Here is a 21,773-nt window from a genome sequence, read left to right on the forward strand (position 1 = left end):
AAAGTACATTTGAACAACACAAACAAGCAACATAATTAATGTTTGCAGAACACTTTAGTCATCCGTTACAGAAGGCCCACCTTTCTCTAGTGCACGTGAAACATTCACCAAAATAGACCATATCCTGGGCCATAAAAGTAAGACAACAATTTTAAAAGGAATGAAATCATAGAGATTATGTTATCTGGCCACAATGGAATCAAACTATCAATCAATAGCAGAAAGCGGACTGACAAAATTGAAATATTTTTAAATTGAACAGCATTAAAAAAAAGCCATATGTCAGAGAAAAACAATCACAAAGAAAACTAGAAACTATTTTGAACTAAATGAAAATAAAAACACACCCAATTAAATTTGTGGTATTGAGCTAAAGCAGTGTTTACAGAGAAATTTATAGCAGCCTTTATATTAAAACAGAAAAAACAAGGACTAAAATTAATGATATAAGCTTCTCCCTTAGGAAACCAGAAAAAGTGAGTACCTGAAATTCAAACTAAGCAGTAGGAAGAAAATAATAAATGTAAGAGCAAGTATCAGTGAAAGAGAAAACAGAAAAAAGAAAAGAAAAAAAAAAAGAAAACCAAGGGGAAAATCAGTGTTATGGGATAGGGGAAGGGGTTCGATTTCAAAAGGATGTGAATGATGGGAATATTCTTGATCTTGATTGTGGTATTAGCTAAGTGACCATCTACTTTTGACACAACTCATCAAGCAGTATGCTAAAAATGAATACACCTTATACATTAGAAAAGCTCCTTTTTAAAAATTCTTACATTATATATTCTGAATACAAGGGCTTTATTGTTTATATGTACTTTAACACATGCCCACATTCAATAGCTGGACTTTTCACTTTCTTGTAATATTTGAAGTAAGCTTTTTATATTAGAATAGTTTTAGATTCATAGAAATGCTGAAGGAGAGTTGCTGTACCCCCTCCCATTCTGTTCCTTATTGTTAATATATCAGTATGGTACATTTGTCACAGCTAATGAACCGATGTTGATATATCGTCATTAACCATACCCCATACTTGATTCATATTTCCTTAGTTTTTAGCTAATGTTCTTTTCCTGTTCCAAGATCTCTTCCAGGATCCCATAGAACACTTAACTGTCAGGTTTCCTAGCCTTCCCGTAACCATAAGGTTTCTCAGACCTTGATTTTGATGACCTTGGCAATCTTGAGGAGTTAGATATTTTGTAGAATGCCCCACAACTGAGATTTGCCTCATGTTTGTCTTATGAGTAGGCTGGGATTGTGTGTAGTTTTTGGAAGAAGGCCATGGAGGTAAAGCTCCATTTTCATCATAACACATCAAGAGTATATATTCTTGACTCATCATCTGCCTAAAGGAATATTTCTTAGGTTTCTTTGTAGAGTTATTCTCCTTTCATCTCTTTTCATGCTGTACTTTCTGGAAGGAAGTCATTATGAGCAACACACATTTAAGGAATAGGGAATTATACTCAAATGCTTGAGAGCAGAGAACCTGCCTACATGTACTGGACTTCTTCTCTACAGCAGAAGTGTTTCTTCCACCCCCAGGCTATGGCCTGATGTTTGCATCCCCCGCAAATTAATGTTGAAATCCTAATATCCAACGTGATGGTATTAGGTAGCACCTTTAGGAAGTGCTTAGGTCATAAGAGTGGAACACTTGTGAATGGGATTAGTATTTTTATAAGAGACCCACAGAACTCCCTAGCTCTTTCCAATATGTGAGGACATAGAAAAGATAGCTGTCTATGAACCTGCAGACATAGAATCTGCTGGCACCATCATCCTGGACTTCCCAGACTCTAGAACTGTGAGAAATAAATGTTATTTATAAGCCACCTGGTTTATGGTATTTTTGTTGTAGCAGCCTGAATGAATTAAGACACTTTATTTCATTATATATTTAACCATTTATTTATATTAGAACAGATATTAATTTTAAACTTTGGGTGATCATCCAATACATAATTTATTTAGTTGCTTAAATTGTTCCAGCTTTGGTCATTAAGAGCTCTTTCAAATAGCTCCTATGGCCTTTTGACATACTCTTTTGGTTGTGTGTTTTTGTTTGTTTGTTTTAGTGCTTTCTTAACTTTCTGGCACTAACAGATGACACAAGCTTATCCTGAATATCCCTATCCCAGTCCTAGAAATATGAACTCTGTGTGAATGTTGTCCAAATTTCAATTTTTTTAATATTCTGTTTAATGAATATTTCACTATTCCAAATCCATAGATATTTACATTATTTTTTCAAAAGTTTATTGTTTTATTTTCTGCGATTATTTATCTTTGATCTTCAGTCTTCCTCATTTTGTTATTTCTGTATGTCTTGATTTATAAGTCAAGCTTCATTTCTTCTATGTGAATATCTAGAATTTATTAAAAAGACTAATCTTTTTCTATAAGTAATTGGCAATGAGTTTGTATCCATAATGTAAAAAGAATTCTTGCAAAGCAGTAATATTAGAGACAATGACCTATAAGAAATTTGGTCATGAAACTTGAATTTTTAAGCATAAATTAAAGATTTATTACAAAATAAAAAAATAGTTTCTCACTGTCCATAATTCAAGAAAAGAAGGCTATGAGCCATGGGTGGGGCTGAGGGCTAAAAACTAGGCTCAGGAGCCCCCGATAGGCACTGGTTGACAACGGTTCATAACAGGTGGATGTTCACCAGGGCAACTGCTACCCGTTCCTTATCCACAGCTGCTTGCTCACTGCATGCTCCAGCACATAAGGCCTTGGTGTAATATGCATATATCTCTTGAAACACTAAGGAAGGGATTGTAGAAGCTTGGCTTTGATGGACAGGCCAATAAGGGTGGCCATGCTGCAGCGCAGAATGACATGTATGAAGGCCATGGCCATTGTGTTTTGGGAGTCACTGACCTGAACCTGGACTTGCTCTGTGCATTAGTGGATGCTGTGGGTCATTGACAGAGTGAATCAGATTGAAAATCTAGTACATCATTGCTATCTGGAACCTGCTTATCCTCCTTGCTCAAGGTCACTGACCACTCCTCAGAGTACTAGTAAATGAGGTAGTTAGTGTTCAATTAAAAAAAAAAAGTTTAAGAAATAATTCTCTGATTAAAATATCTTCCCAGCTTCTTTCCATAAATATAAATATATTTCAAGATACCTGTGTGGGACTTTTTTCTCCATTTCATATTTATGGAAATATTCATTAGGAAATGTTAAATTCTCAACTTGGTTTGGTGTTTTGTTTTTCCTTTTATCCTAATATTTCTATATATAGATATAAATGTTTACATATACAAATATTTTATATATAAATAAGGATACTATGAGGATACCAAGTCATCAAATAATTATATGAAAATATCTCTATTCCATTAGTTGTCAAGTAAGTGAAAATTAAAACCACAATGAGATCCCACTCTATAACTATCAGAATGGTTCAAGTTTGAAAGACTAAAAAGTAATGTAGTGGCAAATGGTGCAGTAGGAATTCTCACTCACTACTGTGGATAGGTTTATTGGCACAATTCCATTGAAAAACTATTAGCATTATCTACCAAATTTAAACATATTCAGGTATATGCTCTGTGGAAATAAGTGCACCTGTGGCCAAAAGACATGTAAGAAATGATCATAGCAGATGTAATAGCCCCTGTGGGAAACAAACTAAACATACATGAAGGGTATCATGGAGAAATTAATCATATTCTATTCATGCAATGCAATGCTGAACTATAATGAAAAAAATGATCAAAATATTAAGAGTTTAAAGAAAGCCCACATACTTTATGATTAATTTACATAAAGTTCAAAGACAGGCAAAGTTTATATATTCTGTTAGAAATCAGGAGAATGTTTTCTTTGGGTGAGAAGGAGGGTCGTGTTTAGGAAGTGCTTTGTCTATCTCTTTGGGTTTTGGTAACAGTTTATTTCTTGACCTTGATGGTATTTACATGAGTGTATTTAGGTCTATGATAATTCATAAACCTGTGGACCTAAAGTTGTGAACTCTTTTGTATGTATTTGATATTTTAACTTAAAAAATTAAAAAAAAAACAAGTGTAAAAATAGGGGAAAAAAAAGAATTAAAAGATTTATAAGTGAGGTGGTATGTCTGTCTGTCACTGAATAGCATGGAATTTGCCTCATTGACAAATTGAAAAAGTGTTACTTGGAATAAAGATGAATTTAGGGCTTTGCCAGACAAAGATGCCAGAGGCATACTCTTTCAGAGGTAAGATGTGCTGCAGAGAAAAGGATCAGGAATTAAAACAAACAACTTCCAATACTCTGATTGGAAATGTGCCTGTTACAAGGACCTAAAAAGAATGCTACATTCCTCCCTTTAAAATAAGTCCTAAATACAGAGAACAGCAGTAAAAACAATCATTTCAAAGATTTTTCTTTGTATTTCCATATTTCATGTGCATTAATAACCATTTAATTTTTAAGGATTAATGATATTTTGATGAACACCAAAACAATTACTGATTAATCTAGTTATCAGAGAGTGCTTCTGCTTTGAGGTACTGCTTTGCAATGCTGGCATTAGCACAATCCATCTGGCTCTTACATTTATGCATAGTTAGACAGACGTGCATGTAATGTTGTATGCTGAACGCTAATAATGTGTTTAACAAATTTATTATTACCAAAATAAATGTTTTCACTCACTTGTTAAAAACATATCTCTTAGTACATAGGCTAATTTTTTTAGTCCTTCCTGAACTTACGTGAATTTGGGTTTGCTGTTGCTGTGAGTTTCAGACGTGCAGCAGTTTTATTTGTCTAGGAATGTAACATAAGTTCAGTTTTCCAATTTTTACTACCTAAGGCCTAAGCATGAGGACTATGTAAACTGTCAGTTGGACAGTATTCTAAACTTTAATAATCCCTGATTTGATTGAGTGATATAAATCTTCTCGTCTCATAACTGCTGAAGTGTGTATGATTGCTTGTCCCGCAATGCAAATAGCACTTTTGCCATTTTTTTCTAATTTTTCTAAATTTTGTTATTTTTAACATGAATAGTGCTTATAAATATCCAGATTCTTCTAATCCCTTTTTAGCAATAGCATCCATAAAACTATGTAATTAAGAATGATAAACAATATGGAGTTTCCTCAAAAAAATTTGAAATAGAATTACAATATGATACAGCATTCCCACTTTTGAGTATTTATCCATAAGAATTAGGGCAACCCGGGAGGCTCAGCGGTTTAGCGCCGCCTTCAGCCCAGGGCCTAATCCTGGAGACCTGGGATCGAGTCCCACATCGGGCTCCCTGCATGGAGCCAGCTTCTCCCCCTGCTTGTGTCTCTGCCTCTCCCTCTCTCTCTCTCTGTGTCTCTCATGAATAAATAAATTAAATCTTAAAAAAAAAGAATTAAAGTCAAAATCTAGAAGAGCTATTTACACCACTATGTTCTTTGCAGCATTATTACAATACCCACGATGTGAAAACCTCAATATCCATCCACTCCTCAATGAATGAAGAAAATGAGGTATATATATATTTATATATATATACACACATACTGGAATACTAGTCAAAAAATTTAAAAAAAAGGAAATTCTGCTATAAGCAACACGTGGATGAACTTGAGACACTCTGCTAAGTGAAATAATCCAGTCTCAGAAGGACAAATACTACATGATTGTACTTGTGTGAATTATGTCAAATAGTCAAACTATATTTGATATAGTTATGTTTGATAGGAGAATCCCAGGAGCTGGGATGAGGGGAATGAGGAGTTACTGTTCAAAAGCACTAATTGTTGTTCAACACTGTGATTAGAATTAATATTATATTGTGCACTTAGAAATCTGTTAAAAGCTTAGATCTCCTGTTTAAATGTTCTCAGTACAATAAAAAAATGATAAGTCAAAAATTTAATGTGCATAAATTTCTGACTCTGAAAGCAAAGGACTAGCAGCGACATTTAGGAGTGCAGTGTTGATTATCTGTATAAAGAGCACTTTGAGTCCACTTCCAATCACTGTCTCTAGATACAGCCCTATCACTGGAACTAAATAAATACCTAGTCATTTGGACCACCATGTTATTACTTTTAAGAGTTACTTTTTTCTACCCACAATTTTGTTGGGGTTACAGATGAATGATGTTTCAGAAATTTATCTCTGGATAATGTATGATTATTTTCTAAAATCAGGAATCCTTAGGAGATTCTAGACTAAATATTAATTCAATTTCTATATCTTTTCTAAATGTATCTAATTACCTCCTTGGATCAAAATGATTGGCTCTTTTTGTTACGTCACTGATTGACTTTAGATCTCACAAAACAGTGAATTTCAAACCTATAACAGGTATTATGTTATATGATTTCACATAAATTAAAAAGAAGCAAGAGGAAATATACCTGGTTAGTAGGCATAGTAATAACTAAATAAATTCAAACTGATTGATGAAAATTTTTATTTAAAAAAGCTAGTGAATTTGGAAAGGGATTACATTTTCCACTTTGCATGGTGCTGAGAGCCAGGGTGATCAGGGTATGAAATTAAGCCCTTTGTTTACCAAATGTGTGACACTGGACAAGCAATTTAGTTTTGTTGTTGATGATGATTACTTTGTTGTAAAATGGAGATAACAGTCACCTCACTGAGTTGTTGTGAGCTGCTAGGGAAGAAATATATCAAGGACTTTGCATTCAAGTGGTATAGAATTTAAAAAGTGCAATTTTTTCGTTGCCTGCAATGATATACCAGAGATGAAACACATTATCTATCGCCTGTTCTCTCACACTGCCCGTGGTCAGCTTGGCAGCCAGACAAGGGAGCACAGGAAAAGCGGAGAGAGATTGGGTCTTTCCCCAAATGATTTAGAAGTCATTGTTTGCGATTGTGGTTAACCATCGGTTGTGGTTCTGGGGATGTGGGATGGATGAAAGACACTTATCATTCACATTTCTGCATATTATTTCATTGTACGATACCCATGTTTCTATTTTAGCAAATGTATGTGTGATTTTCATAATCAAAAAAGGGATAATCTGCCATTTTCTTTAGAGTATCACCATTTTCTAGAGTAGCATTAAAAATAGGAAAGACTCTGTGTGATGTCATTTGTAGTACTGAAATTTGGTTCAATTTTATCTGGAAAACAGTGTGAGCTCCTCAATGCATTTATATCAGTTGTCCTATCATAATAAAAAATACAAAAGGAAAACAAATCTGTACGACTACTAATGCCACTTGTAGGATGTTGAGAGTTTAGCTAAGCTATTCTTTGGCATCACAGCCTTGGCATCTGTTCTGTTGGGTCAGCAACCTCTGGGGACCTTACACTGACACTAAGTCCCTCAAGCAAGTGCACACTCTAGATAGCGGCCCTCAGAGTCACAAGCAGATATAACTTCTAGAACTGACTCTCCCAGGTGCCCTTCTAATGAGGCCTCTCCATCTCCTTGGGCCTTACCCTATGTGCCCCTTAGTTAAGATCTCATTAGAGTTTACCCAAAACCTACTTTTTTGGTTTGAATTGATCAATTGAGCCTTAGCTGGGAATCCCAAAGCACTCCACCCACAGACCCTAATAAGGGCATGTCCCCAACTCCTATGGCTCTTTCTGCCTGCACCTTGCCTTGACCTCCCTGTGTTGTCCCTCAAGACATGCCTACTACTTCCTCCAACACCTGTGAAATCTATTTCAATTTCTGTCATGGTCTTTTGTTGAACCACAACTTTCCATCCTTTACCCCAAGGCTCCACTTAACAAATGTTAACTTAAGAAAGTCATTAACATAGGGTTACTCAATGATAAACTTGGAAATAGATTAAATGACCAGTAATAGGGATCCCTGGGTGGCGCAACGGTTTGGCGCCTGCCTTTGGCCCAGGGCGCGATCCTGGAGACCCAGGATCGAATCCCACATCGGGCTCCTGGTGCATGGAGCCTGCTTCTCCCTCTGCCTATGTCTCTGCAATTCTCTCTCTATGACTATCATAAATAAATTAAAAACTTAAAAAAAATAAATTAAAAAAATAACCAGCGATAGAAATATGATTAATTAAATCATGCTTTACCTACCAGATGTAATATTATGCACTAATTAAATTTTTTTAAAAAGACATTTTGATGGTACACCAAAATGATTTTTTTAATGGTAAGTAGTTACTTATAATATAAAAATTCATGTACATAATGACTTAAACTATGTAAAATATTCATTAAAGACATGACTGAAAAGAAACCAATATCACCAAATGTAAATACTGATCATTTTTAGTTGATGAGATGTTTTTTTCTCTTGTTTATTGCTAAATTTATTTCCAAAATTTACACAATAAATATATTTTTTATAAATACATGAAATATTTTAGACTTTAAATAGAAGAGTTGTAATCTAACATAAGAGATAAACGAGGGGTGCCTGGGTGGTTCAGTCAGTTAAGCATCTGCCTTCAGCTCAGATCAGAGTCCTGGGATCCAGGCCAGAGTCGGGCTCTCTGCTCTGCGGGGAGCCTGCTTCTCCCTCTGCTACCCCTACCTGCTTGTGCTGTCTCTCATTCTCTCTCAAATAAAGAAATAAATAAAATATTTAAAAGAAAAGAGAGAAATAAACTAATACAGTCAAATCCAATATTTTTTATCAAAGTCCAAGAAAATAATGCCAAATACCAGTAAATGTAAAATATAATGACAGCTATTAACATCATTTGGGCATGTATTAGATTATAGACAATGTTCTAAGAAATTTGCATATATTAATTATCTAAGTTTTGACAACCACCCTATGACTTAGTACTATGCTCCCCTTCATTTAACATTTTGGGAAGATGAAACAATTTATGAATAAGAAAACTGCTCAGCTAACAAGCATAGGAGTCAGGTTCCAAACTCAGGAAGTCTGGCTCCAATAAGCTAAACTCTAATAGGATAAAATAAGCAGTGTTTATGCTTAATATATTCCAGTATTCCTAATAATTTTTCTTACAAATGATAACAATAAAAAAACCACTAACAGTATTTTAACTTCAGGGCTTTAGTCGAAGAAATAAAGATTTACACGCGTATGTACACATATACTGAAATATAACCATAATGATTAATTTCTATGACTTTCTAAATGCCCTTTGTGAATAATTTACAATGAATCACTTATCCGTTCCATAAAAAGATAGGCATTTGTTAATTAAACCTGACTTTATTTACATGGCTTCTATTTTAAGGGTGAAATTTTGCCATACAGTTTGTGACAATAAAGTCATTCAGAACTTAAAGATGGTGACCTAAAAAAATGTAAAGATGAAATAAAATAAAGCAGAAAGATCCAAATATATTCAAGCATCCATTCTAGACAACTGAGTCTAGACACACAAGAATTATTATGTTAAGTCTCCAGTTCGTTTCTTAATTTACCTAATGTGTTTTGTAAGGACCTTACATCACTAAACTCTCAGACAAACCTCCTCCTCCATTCTAGACGTGAATTTTTGCCAAAAAAGTGGTGAAACAATCTGAAATTTCCATTATTTTAAAGAAAGTTCCAGTTTTAATTAAAGGTATTAATGTCACATGAAAGAGCTTTCCTTTAATAAACAATTCATTACCACTTCACCTTGAGTCTTACTCAAAGCACACACGTTTCTAGATACACTTGCCTTGAAAATGCTCTAATAAATCCGGGGAGTGTACATAGAATTCTAGTCGTAGCTAATTCTCAACTACTAAATATATTACCTGTCCTTTGTTCAAAAAGCAATATGACATTGACATCAGAAGGTTATGAATATATTTTATGTCTGTAAACACCTTCAATGATATAGAGTAGTGTGTGGGGTGGAGACTAAGAGTCTCACATCGGGGCAGCCCAGGTGGCTCAGTGGTTTAGCGCCTGCCTTCAGCCCAGGGCATGATCCTGGAGACCTGGGGTCGAGTCCCATGTCAGGCTTCCTACATAGATCCTGCTTCTCCTTCTGCCTGTGTCTCTGCCTCTCTCTCTGTGTCTCTCAGGAATAAATAAATAAAATCTTTTTTAAAAAAAGAATCTCACATTAGCTCTTTGGAGTCATTCTTTTGAATTATTTTTCAAGATCTAGTGGTTTTACTTCATTCACTAAAATGAAGTGGCTCAGCGGTTGAGTGTCTGTCTTTGGCTCAGGTCGTGACCCCAGGGTCCTGGGATCGAGTCCCACATCTGGCTCCCCGCAGGAGCCTGCTTCTCCCTCTGCCCATGTCTCTGCCTCTCTATCTCTCTGTCTCTCATGAATAAATAAAATCTTTAAAAAATAAAAAAAATAATAATTTTTAAAAATAATAATAATTACCTAATGGGGCTCTAGTGGGCTGAAAGAGTTAATGAAGCTTCCAAGCGACACAGAATCAGCAATGTATTACTTATTGAAAGATTCAAACAAACTACACATTCCCCAAATGGTAACCTTTATAGAAATTTTACTTCGGGTCAGTACTGAAACACTGATCTCAACTCCCTGAGCAAAGCATTAGTGCCTATTCAAACAAAAATACTCACTATTCAGGTAGACAAACCTTGCAGCAAATCCCCCCAAACTTCTAGTCCTGGGAAAAAACAAAGCTTGCAGAAGAGTTTCTGAGGCATTTGACCCACCGTATTTTTTCTTTCTGATATTAACCTGTGTTGATGATGCATCATCTATGCTGCCAAATGATACTTAAAAAAAAAAAAGATTTTATTTATTTATTTGAGAGAGACAGAAAGGAGAGAAAGAAAGCATGAGCAGGGGGAGTGGAAGAGGGAGAGAGAGAGAAGCAAGGGGGGCCTAGCAGTGGTGGGGGCTTGATCCCCAGACCCTGGGGTCAGGACCTGAGCAGAAGGCAAATGCTTAGCCCAGCAAACCACTTAGGCACCCCACACAGATGGTATTTTTTGAATTTTTACTGACTTTATTAAATACTAGGGATATAGGGCAACACACAATTGTCTCTCTGCAAAGACGTGAAGAAACTCTGAAGTCGAATTCTTTAGTTTTGTGATCCTGAAAAGTACTTTAATTATTCTGGGCTCTGTTTTGTCATTTTTTTATGATAGCATGGTTATTTCTTTTCTTTTTTATTAAATATTTTATTTATTTATTTATTCATGAAAGACACAGAGACACAGACAGGGAGAAGCAGGCTGTCCCCAGGGAGCCCAATGCGGGACTTGCTTCCAGGACCCTGGGGTCATACCCTGAGCTGAAGGCAAACGCTCAACCACCGAGCCACCCAGGTGCCCCCAAACCATGGTTATTTCTGTGCCCTTTTCTAGCATTACTATTTAATTATTCCTACTGGATTTGTGTGTGTGTGTGTGTGTGTGTGTGTGTAACACATGTGTTTTCTAAATCCTATTTTCACAAGTTCAACATTCCCTTACTTAATGACAAAATTGTTCTAAGTGATAAACTCCCATCGTTATGTATCACATCATGTTACACAGAGGCAACATTGGTCACTTTGCTTGAAACAGTGTGCCGGGAATCATTTTTCTTTGTTGAGGTAGGTATACTTCTGTTCAAAACTCTTACTGTGCATCTACTTTGAGCACAGCACTCCAGGAGATGAAAACAAAACAGCATATACACTTAACGCTTATAATCCCACTGTAACATTGGATCAGAAAATCAGAAAAAAATCAGGTAAGCATTTACATGATACCAAGTGGTGGGGGAGAAAGACATATGTAATGTCCACAACGGTGGCATTGTCATGACACAGACATGGATGGGAATTTTGCTTTTCTCTCCTGATTGTGTCAATTTAGGAAAATAATTAATCTCACTTATTCTGGGTTTCCTCTGCTATAAAAGATAGAGGATAACAACTGAATTGTATGTTTTTATGTAAGGACTAAATGGGGTAATGTATAAAAAATGTTGGTGAATCACAGGTGAATCACTGGTGTATAAAAAATGTTGCTTGTGATTTTCCCAATTTTCCCCACTAGGATATTCTCTGCCTTTCTCATTTCAGTCAATGGCAATGACCTCCTTCCAGTTACTCAGTCCAGATCTGGACTTACTGTCTCTGTCACACACACCACATCTCTTGCCCACAGAAAACTTGCTTGATCCACTTGCTCTATTACAATTACTGTGGCCTAAGGCACCCGCATCCCTTATATGTCCTCCTTTCTGCACAGTTTATTCTCAAAACAACCATCAGAGTGACATCTGAGAAATGTCTGGGCAAGTCATTCTCTGGCTTCAATCATTTGACCATCTTCTCAACTCACTCGAGTTGAAAATCAGAGTTCTTCAATGGCTTATAATGTCCTGAATGATGAGACTTTCATCCTCAACACCCCACCCCTTTGCTCTGGCCCCACTCTCTACCATTTCACATCCCTGATTATTACAGCTAACATGGCCAGAGGTCTGAACATGTCAAGCAAATCTCTACCTCAGGATGTTTGTTCTTACTTTTCATCTGCTTTAAGGATTTTTACCTAATATTGGCATAGCTTGCTTCTTTCAGGTGCCAGCTTACAACACCACTCTAGTAGAGAGCTCTTTTCTGATCATATCATTTACATTGGTCACATGTCCATTTTCCTTACCTGCCCTTAATTATCTCCATTGTCCCACCTGACAGTCCCACCACACAGCTGACTTAGGCTCTGTCTTTTCTACAGGTAATAAAACTTCCATGGAAGCAAGGCATTGTGTCTGTTTTGCTTTCTTCTGTATCCAGGAGTCAAATGAATGTCTGATAGAGGGTAGGCACGTGATGAATATTTCTTCAAAGAATAAGTAAGTGAATAGATCGTGTGGTGGAATGTATGTTGGCAACCATGTTCCATGTGCAAAAGGAAGAATCTAAACAAAACAATTCATAGGAGAAAGTAACTATCTTTGTAAAAGCATATTTTGGAGAAGAATCCAGATTTCTTTTAAAGATTTTATTTTATTTATTCACGAGAGGCACAGAGAGAGAGAGGGGCAGAGACACAGGCAGAGGGAGAAGCAGGTTCCATCCAGGGAGCCCAACGCGGGACTCGATCCTGGGTCTCCAGGATCACTCCCTGGGCCGAAGGCAGCACTAAACCACCGGGCCACCCGGGCTGCCCAAGAATCCAGATTTTAAAAGAACTCGTTCATCAGTGAAATCACCCACACATACACTGAAATAATGTCTCTTTTCTAAACACTAGTAGAGTGCTAGCACAGAGAAGATGCTCAATCTCCTAGATGGATGGGGGAAGTGAAAGATAAAGGTGGGTGGATGGAGGGATGGATGAATGGATGGGCAGATGGATGGATAGATGTATGGATGATAAAGGAAATAAAGGAAATAAACTAAAATACTATTGAGTCTAACATAAGTGAAGACGAATATGGAGGCATACTGGGTACCTTATTACTATTAGATAGTCATGGACACAGTAAGGAACTTACTGTCAGAAACTTATGATAAAAAGCAATTTTGCATAAAATAGGTTTGAAAGCTAAGCCACACTAGCTTTATTTCGTAGGTCTGCAACCTTATATCTGAATAACTATAAGTACATTTCTCAACCTCTACACGCCTCAGTCTTCCCATCTGCAAACGTAGGTATTCATGCTATTGTGTTGTCATAGGTCTTAAGATAATGCATGAAAGATGCTGAAATAGAACAGGTGCTCACAGAGAGTAACTAATATGATGTGGTGAGGACAATCATTGTCAGCACTCTGTTACCTTTGGTAAACCACCCAACCTTGAACTCTATAATGCCCTTTAAAAAGAAACTTAAAAACTCAAAAAAAAAAAAAAAATTCAAAGAACTCAGTGCAATGTCTAGTTTTTTTTTTTTTTTTTTTTAAAGCAAAACTCGTTTCATAAAATTCCACATTTTCTGAACTGATTAAGTAATGCACTACTTCAGCTAGTTCCAGGTTAAAATATTTCATACCGGTTAAACAGATGCTTTCTAATCAGACTTGTGTTTCATTTCCTGCTCTGCCACACGCACCTGTTTGACATTGGGAAAGTTAATTAACTTTTCTCAGGCTCAGTGATCTCATCTCTAAAATAAGGATTAAAAATGCCTCTATCTTAGGGTTATTTCGAAGCCCAAAAAGTACATTTTCTACACAGCTCTTAACCTTATGTAGATGAGCTTACATGCAATTATTCTTCACAACAAACTATGAGGTAAGTAATACTCTTATCCCCATTTGTAGAAGACAATAGGAGGCACTAAGTGAGGAAGTCATTTGTTCAAGGACACAAATCTAAGGAGGCCAAGAGGCTGGATTTGTACCTGGAGAATCTGACTCTAGAGTACTCGGAACCACTGGGTTGTGTTGCTCCTCCATGCTTTCTTTGTAGGAATATATAATGACATTGAAGCCATTTCCAAAAAGAAGGTGGGGAGGGGGGTGGGGCAACACTTTTTTATATTCCTGGAAACCAGCAAAGGTCCCACGTGTCCTACCGTCTTTGGAGCGCAATTATTTTTTAAATGAAGGCTACGTTCCTAAGAGTTGGAAACTCAGGATAGGGCAGATTGTTTTTCCCATGAAAAATTATTTTTTTTTAGAAAGTATTTTCAATATCATTTCAGAATTCAGAGGAATAATATGATTTACTGGAGTAAGCTGTGGTTTTCATTTAACTGTTGGATTTTATCTACTCTGTAATGTGACAGATATTCATACTGATATGTATAATATCTGGGAAAAATGAGAAGTGGCAGGTTTTGAAGGAAACCATAACAAATTTAGTTTTATGACAAGTTGTCTATGGTCACATTCTGCCATTTATCAGCTCTGTGACTTGGGATGATTCCCTTCACCTCTTCGATCTTCAGTTCCCTTGTGTGTAAAACCCAAACATACACTTCAGCGTTGTGACCCACCGGGTGACATAAATAAAACAGTTTTCAAAATGTAAGCACTGATGGGCTGTTAGCACGATTAGTGACAAATCATTCCAATTTCAGTTTTGAATGCATGGCCTATGCAACCCATGAACTCAACTTTACATCTCCATCTTTGGGAGATGAACTTTTCCCTGTGTAGGAGTTCCTTAAAAATACATTTAAGCCAGGGAATTTGAAAGAAAGAGTAGTCTGTTTCCCCCTCGAGAGGTATTCATCTAATATTTGACACACAGTCATGGCTCTTTACACATAATATATGGAATCTAATTTAGCTTTTCCTTAATGACTCATGATTAGGAGAAACATGAGTGCCTGCACTGAATATCGTATAGTGATCCCGACAGAGGCAAGGAGAGTGAGTGAGCATCTGCTGGGGTAGAGTCTCAGCTTTCTGGTACCATTGATCATGTTGTCGCCCATTTCATCTCCAGTGCCTAGGATCTTCAGTACTAAATTTAGCTTCCTGCCAATTCTTCTGACTTATTTTCTATAATCTGCTGTGGAAGAAAATATTTCAGGACAAGTGCATTAAGATTATTATAACAGAGTCATTAAGTTTAGAGCACAAGTCAAGTCTTCTGAACTAATGCATGCAGGGGTTTTTTTGGGGAAAAAAAAAAGATTTGGATGGTTGGTGAATCTCCATAGAGACTGCGTCCTAGTTGATTCACTGATTTTGCACAAAATCTTATCTCCAGGTAACTGAGGTATATAATATATGCCCCAATATTGGCAACATCAAATATCTTGGTATGCTGAAAAAGTTTATGAACCACTCTCATGAAAGGTTATAAACTACTTCGGAAAAATAGACCAAGAGCTTAGGCTTCATTATTAATACTATTCAGTTACTTTGTGCCAAAAAAGAGGACCAGTGTTCATTTAGAAATGCTCTGCTCCAGCTCAATGTTGTTGCATGAAGACACCAATCTGGTTTTTGTATCTAGAAAAAGACAAAAAAGAAAAAAAAAAAAAAGAAGAAGGAGGAAGAGGAGGAGGAGGAAGAGGAGAAGAAGGAAGTGATTTATTTTAGATATGTACGCTGCTTGCTTCAAAAACAAAAAATTTTTAGAAACTGCAAAGATCATTTTCAACACATTTAGATATTTGGACTTAATATATGCCAACAATCTTCTGAATTTTAAAACAAAGAAAGCAGGAAAACATTTCAATTAAAAATATATTAGATAATTTTAGATTACCTGGAAGAAAATCCCTCTCGGGGCTTTTGGCACATGTGTCTGTGGCACATGCCTAATTACTCCTTCTACATAAAGGAGGAGGGCTTTTTTTAGCCCTACCTACAATGTGCTCTTACTTTTCAGTGGTGTGTTTAACCACAGAAGTGTTAGGCACCTTGAATGTCACGTTGCTTTCATTCCAAACAGAGAAGACAATGAAAGAGTCGGGAAGTGTACGCAGTTCAGTTGTCTGGCCAAGTTCTGCTACCGTATTTGTTTTTCTACAAATTCTTCAAGTTTTTTTTGTTGTTTTGTTGCTACACTCTGTGCTTATCTAATAATGGAGTCTTACAAAGTAAATTAATGTTGTTTGTCAGGATTATTTTAAAGGTACAGCTTCCTGTGACTCATTTCCATTACAAAAATAGCTTGAACTGTAGGAATGAGCTGAAAAAGTTTGTGGATAATCAATGGACCAAAGATAAAAGCTTTCTCACTAATGAGAGAAAGAAATATTCAGTTCTGCTGACCCACGGTGGGTTTTATCTTCCTTCAGGAAAAAAAGTGACTTTACTTGCGTTTACTTTTCAAGGGGCTCTTAATTCTTAAGCATGAAAGGTTTTGAAAATCATTGTACATTTTTGAGGTCTGTATATTCTCAGAGGATGTGGGGTTAACCTAACATATAATAGAACAAGTGATATAAAATTATTAACGTCATGAATCTTTCCAACACAGAGATATTAGTCTATTTGTGATTTGTCAATAATGGAGAAATATCTCCTTTCTTGTATGTTAATCATTCCTATGATAAAAGGTAAAAGTTTTAATTAAAAAAAAATTAAGATGGTGGATGGATGTAGGTGTGATGATAGCCATCCGTGACCAATTTTGGTTGAAAGATCTTTAGCCACCCTTGCAGAACACAGCTGTTAGTCTTATCATGTGCATTGTTAAACAGTATTTAAACAAGTGTGAATGTGAAGTGATGAAAGAAGCAGAGATATTGAGTTGCTCATTATTTTCCTAATCTCTGCCTCTTTCCTTTCAGAACGCAAGCAAAGTGACATTTATCATATATCATAAGCCTCTTGGAAGTACAGAAGAAGAAAGAGAGGGAATGAAAATTGCGGGGGAAGAGTTAGGCTGAGGCATTCAAAGAATATTTTATTTATTTAGTACATTACCATGTAATATTAGTTCAGGTTTAATTTTTGTCTTTAATTTCTGCCAGAAGTTTTAAGGCTTTGAAGTGTGAGGTTAATAATTTCCAACTAAGGTCAGATAGCTGTAAAATTACAGCTACAGAAGTTACGGTTTAAGTTATAGCGAAGTATGAAAATAACCCTCCTACTTTTTCCATTATTTATTACTGAAATGTCTATCGTAGTTTTACAATTGAGCAATTCTTGTGCTGATTTATATCATTAATGTCTTCCAAAATACAGCTATTATCAAAACAGAATTTCTCTGGTCCAATATCTCCATTTTTCCACTCTATATTAGCCTATAGAAATAGCATATAATCGAAGCCTTCAGTAATATCCAAATTTATCATTCCATTCCTATTGACCATTTCTTTCCTTCTCATATACACCTGCTCTTCAATGAAGTGAAGCTACTTGCCATTCTGTAAATATACACATCCTGTGTGCGTGTGTGTTGGCGCTTCCACCTGAAATCCTCATACTCTGTATAGCAGCTCATCTCAGCTCTGGCTTCTTGTTAACTCCTCTTTTTTCTCATTCATTCCACCAGAAGTAATCAATAACTTTCTTCCCTGAACTGTCCTAGTGCTTCAATTCTTTCAAGCGGCATGGGGCCTACTTAATTTATATACATAATATATAAATATATAGGAACATATATAGGTCATATGTGTATATAGGAATATATGTGTGCAGGTGTATGTTTCAGTGTTAGATCTGGAGCCAAGGTTTATTTCTTGGCTTCTCTCCATAATGTGTGAGTATTCTTGTATAAATTCTTTAACCTTTCTGTGCCTCGATGTCCTCATGTAAAATGTGATTGATAACAGTACATAGTGTCATTATGGATATTCGGTGAAATAATATAGGTGACAGTTTGAGGATTGCATCTAGCATATACCATGAGCTCAAATGATGTTAGCTTTTCTTCTTAATCCATTTCACAAATCTGTATTATTTATTGCACATATTCCACATGATTTTTATGTGTTGATATAGTTGCAATCAAACTGTTCATACAAATGCCCTCATGAGGTATTTACGCATAGCGCTCCCTTCCCCAAAATATAGTTTTACATCTATAAGGAGTTTCAAACAATTACTGTGAAAAAAAAATTAAGTTGATACAAAATTTTATCAAAAGCAAATATCACTTCACTAATAGGCATGTGAGAAAAGAACACCCAAACGCACACATATGTAAGACCATCATTAGGACTAAATGCCCAGAATGCTAGTGTGAAAGTATCAGCCCATACAAAAATTTAAAGGAAGCCTACAAGGTTCCAGATGTTCTGGAAGTGAAGTGACACCACTGAGCTCTGGGTGCGGTGGTACAACCACCCATTTCCCAACTCTGTCATGTAAAGGCTGCCAACAGAGCTCCATGTCTTCCACAGGAGGACCAGTGCTTGAGGCACCTCCACACCAGAAACCTCCACTGAATGCAGATGGCCATAATTAGAATCAATTATCCATGTGTAATGGAAAGACAATGAATACATTCTTGTCTTACATACTCACTTACCTCAGTTCTAACCCAACTCCCTAAGCCACCAGCTGGGGTTCTGTCCCCTGTCCATCTCCTAATCTCAGATCTTCCGCAACCCCTAGAGTCCTTCCACCATGCCCTCGAATATACTTACGGCCAGTGACCAGCCAGATCTTTTATCCTTTAAACCTCCTTTCCAAACCCTCATTGCTGTAACACTTCTGTGTGAATCTGAGTGACATGGCCCCAGGGCTCTCTGAAGGATGACTACTTATTTCTCTCACACCACATACTTTCCACGTTGGGAAAGTGGGGTTGGGGCTGGAGGTGGAGGAGCATTGCTCCTACTTGCTTCTCATTCCCAGCCCCAGATGACTTCTTATCACTCCTTGCCTTAATAAGCTCAGGCTGCTATGACATAACATCACAGAGTAGTGACTTAAACAACCAACACGTATTTCTCACAGGTCTCAAGGCTGAGAAGACAAAGATCAAGGTGCCAGTTCTTGGTGAAGCCTCTCTCCTTTGCTTTCACGCAGCTGCCATTTCATTGTGTACTCATGTGACCTCTTTCTTGTGCACCCAAAGAGAGAGAGCTCTCATGTCTCTTCTTATAAGGCACTCAACTCATCATAAGGACACCGTGCTCATGACTTCACCTAACCTTCTAAGGCCCCAGCTCCAAATCCCATCACACTGAGAGTTAGGGTTTCAACAGAAGAATTGAAAGGTGGACACAAACATGTAATTCATAACTCTCCCTTAAAGCCCAGTGCTTTTGAAACCCATGTTATCTGACGATACTACATGACATTTCAAAATATTGTGCTCAATCTAAAACATTCACTGAAGTATTACCACCTGAGTCGTTCTCCTCTTTACTGCCTATAATTGTTGCTTATTATATGGTCTTCAGCATCAGGTAGGTTCAAGGGTCGTGCCACGGGAAACTTCTCATCTGGCCATCCTTATAAAAAATTTATCTGAAAGAAATTTTTCCTCCTGCCTCTTTATTCAACTAGTCTCATAGTCATTTCTAGACTTTTTTTTTACTTCCAATAAATATATGACATCTCAAATCTTTTTTAAAAAAAGATTTTATGTATTTATTTATGAGGGACACACACAGAGAGGCAGAGATACAGGCAGAGGGAGAAGCAGGCTCCCTGCGTGGAGCTTGATGCGGGACTCGATCCCGGGACCCTGGGATTACAACCCCGTTGAAGGCAGACACCACCCAGGTGCCTCTTACATCTCAAATCTTGATTTAAAGAATCCTCTCTTACAAAGTTCTAACATTTCAACTCACTGACTTTGCACACATCTAAACAATTCCTTGACTTCCCTGAATCATGCAATTCATTAAATTTATCACTTTAAAAAAAATATCTACCACCATCCCCAACTTGCTGTCTGCAGTGTATCCTGTACACAACTTGTATTCCTTCGTCCATCACCATAATTTCTTGCTCAATACAATCAAAACACAGAACCCACTATCCCTCTGGCTTTCTCACTTGGCAAAACCCCAACTGTGATTACATGCAAAACTTCACCTAATTTGCAGAAACAAGCGCTGAAACTGATTTGCCTTCTTTTAAATGTATAACTACAAATTTGGAATGCATGATCACAGGAGCCTGTCAATAACACTTGTTTTCACTGGTAATTCACTTTTCTAGTATTAGAATAATTCTACATTTTCTCCTCTCAAGGAGAAATTCTCAGATTGACTCTTGGAATTACTTCTAATTCTGCAGGGATATTTTCTCACATGTGTTTTGACATTGTGATTTCTTCTCACTTTATTTCTAAAGATTATATTGTATATATTCTTTCTATTCTTATACTAAACATTTCTAACTCATTGCTAATATCTTCCATTCAAATGTTTTTTAAACCTCTATTTATCTGCTATTTACCTCTCTCTGAATCTCTCCTCTCTCCCCTCATTATATGCGGAGCCAGAGAAAATAAAAACATATGTTCAGAACATCATCTTGCTCCAGTCCCATTTTTTCTGGATTCATTTTTTGTTTGTACTTGAACATAATCATATGTGCATAGATAACCCTTACATCTATATTTTGAGCTTTGATATATCTCCTGCCCTTCAGAATCTGCCTATTGTACATCATTATTTAGATTTTTCTAAACATATCTTAAACTCAGCTTATCTGGAGACAAACTAATTTTCTTCCTAAACATGCTCTTCTTTTATAAAAAATATAAATTTCAAAGAATGCCAACATGATCTATCCATTGACCCATTTCCAAAATCTAGTCTGAGCACCACTATTGATGTCTCCTCTCCATTGCCCTCACTTCCCACCATCAATCAATCCCAGGTCACTATCATATACTATCATGTCTCACCTGGGCTATGGAAACAACATCTAATTGGATTCTCTGCTTCTGGTCTTCCTTCCCTTTGGTCTATTTTTCTCGGTACTTAGAAAGGCTATTCTAACATAAAACTTTATCAATTTAATATTCTAGTTAAAAGCTTCAAGACATTTAATGCTTTAATGCTCTTAGTCCACCAGGAAAAACATTATTGATTATCTAACCAACAGCCGTCTCTCCCATTTTTCTGGCCAGCAAAACCTATCTCCTACAATACTCACCGAGAATGCCAGATAAGTCCTTGCCTAGGTGTGCTTGCAGCATGAGAGTCAGCAAATAACTCAATCTTGGCCAACTGAACTTGAGATATGACCTATTACAGAGCTTCTCACAAACATTTTCACCATGATAAAATGAGAGTGATGAATAAAGATTATTGTATCAGCTCTTACCGCCCCTTCTGGCTCTGTTCTCGCTTCTCTGCAGTCTATTAATAACATGGCAGCGATTTAAAAAAGGAAGCCCTTTAAAAGGAAGTTAAATCATGACACATCTCTACTCACAACCCTCACTTAGCTTCCTATCTCACTCTAAATGGCAATCAAAGTACATAGAGTAGCCTATAAATTTCTTTATAATCTACACACCCTCATTCTTGCTGATGCCACACCTAAGATGGTAGCCCACTAGCTATGAGACACGT

At 36.6% G+C, this 21,773-nt stretch overlaps 1 long non-coding RNA gene across 1 annotated transcript in view; it reads right to left on the reverse strand.

The window, feature by feature from the left end:
• The window catches only part of LOC140613492 (uncharacterized), a 31,463-nt gene extending 9,947 nt beyond the window's left edge, over positions 1-21,516 (reverse strand). The window contains exon 1 of the long non-coding RNA XR_012014497.1: positions 21,352-21,516. This is a non-coding gene — a long non-coding RNA (uncharacterized lncRNA). The remainder of the gene's footprint in view (positions 1-21,351) is intronic.
• Positions 21,517-21,773: the final 257 nt, after the last annotated feature.

This window comes from Canis lupus, chromosome 21 (genome assembly GCF_048164855.1).
Source record: "Canis lupus baileyi chromosome 21, mCanLup2.hap1, whole genome shotgun sequence".
Taxonomy (NCBI): domain Eukaryota; kingdom Metazoa; phylum Chordata; class Mammalia; order Carnivora; family Canidae; genus Canis; species Canis lupus.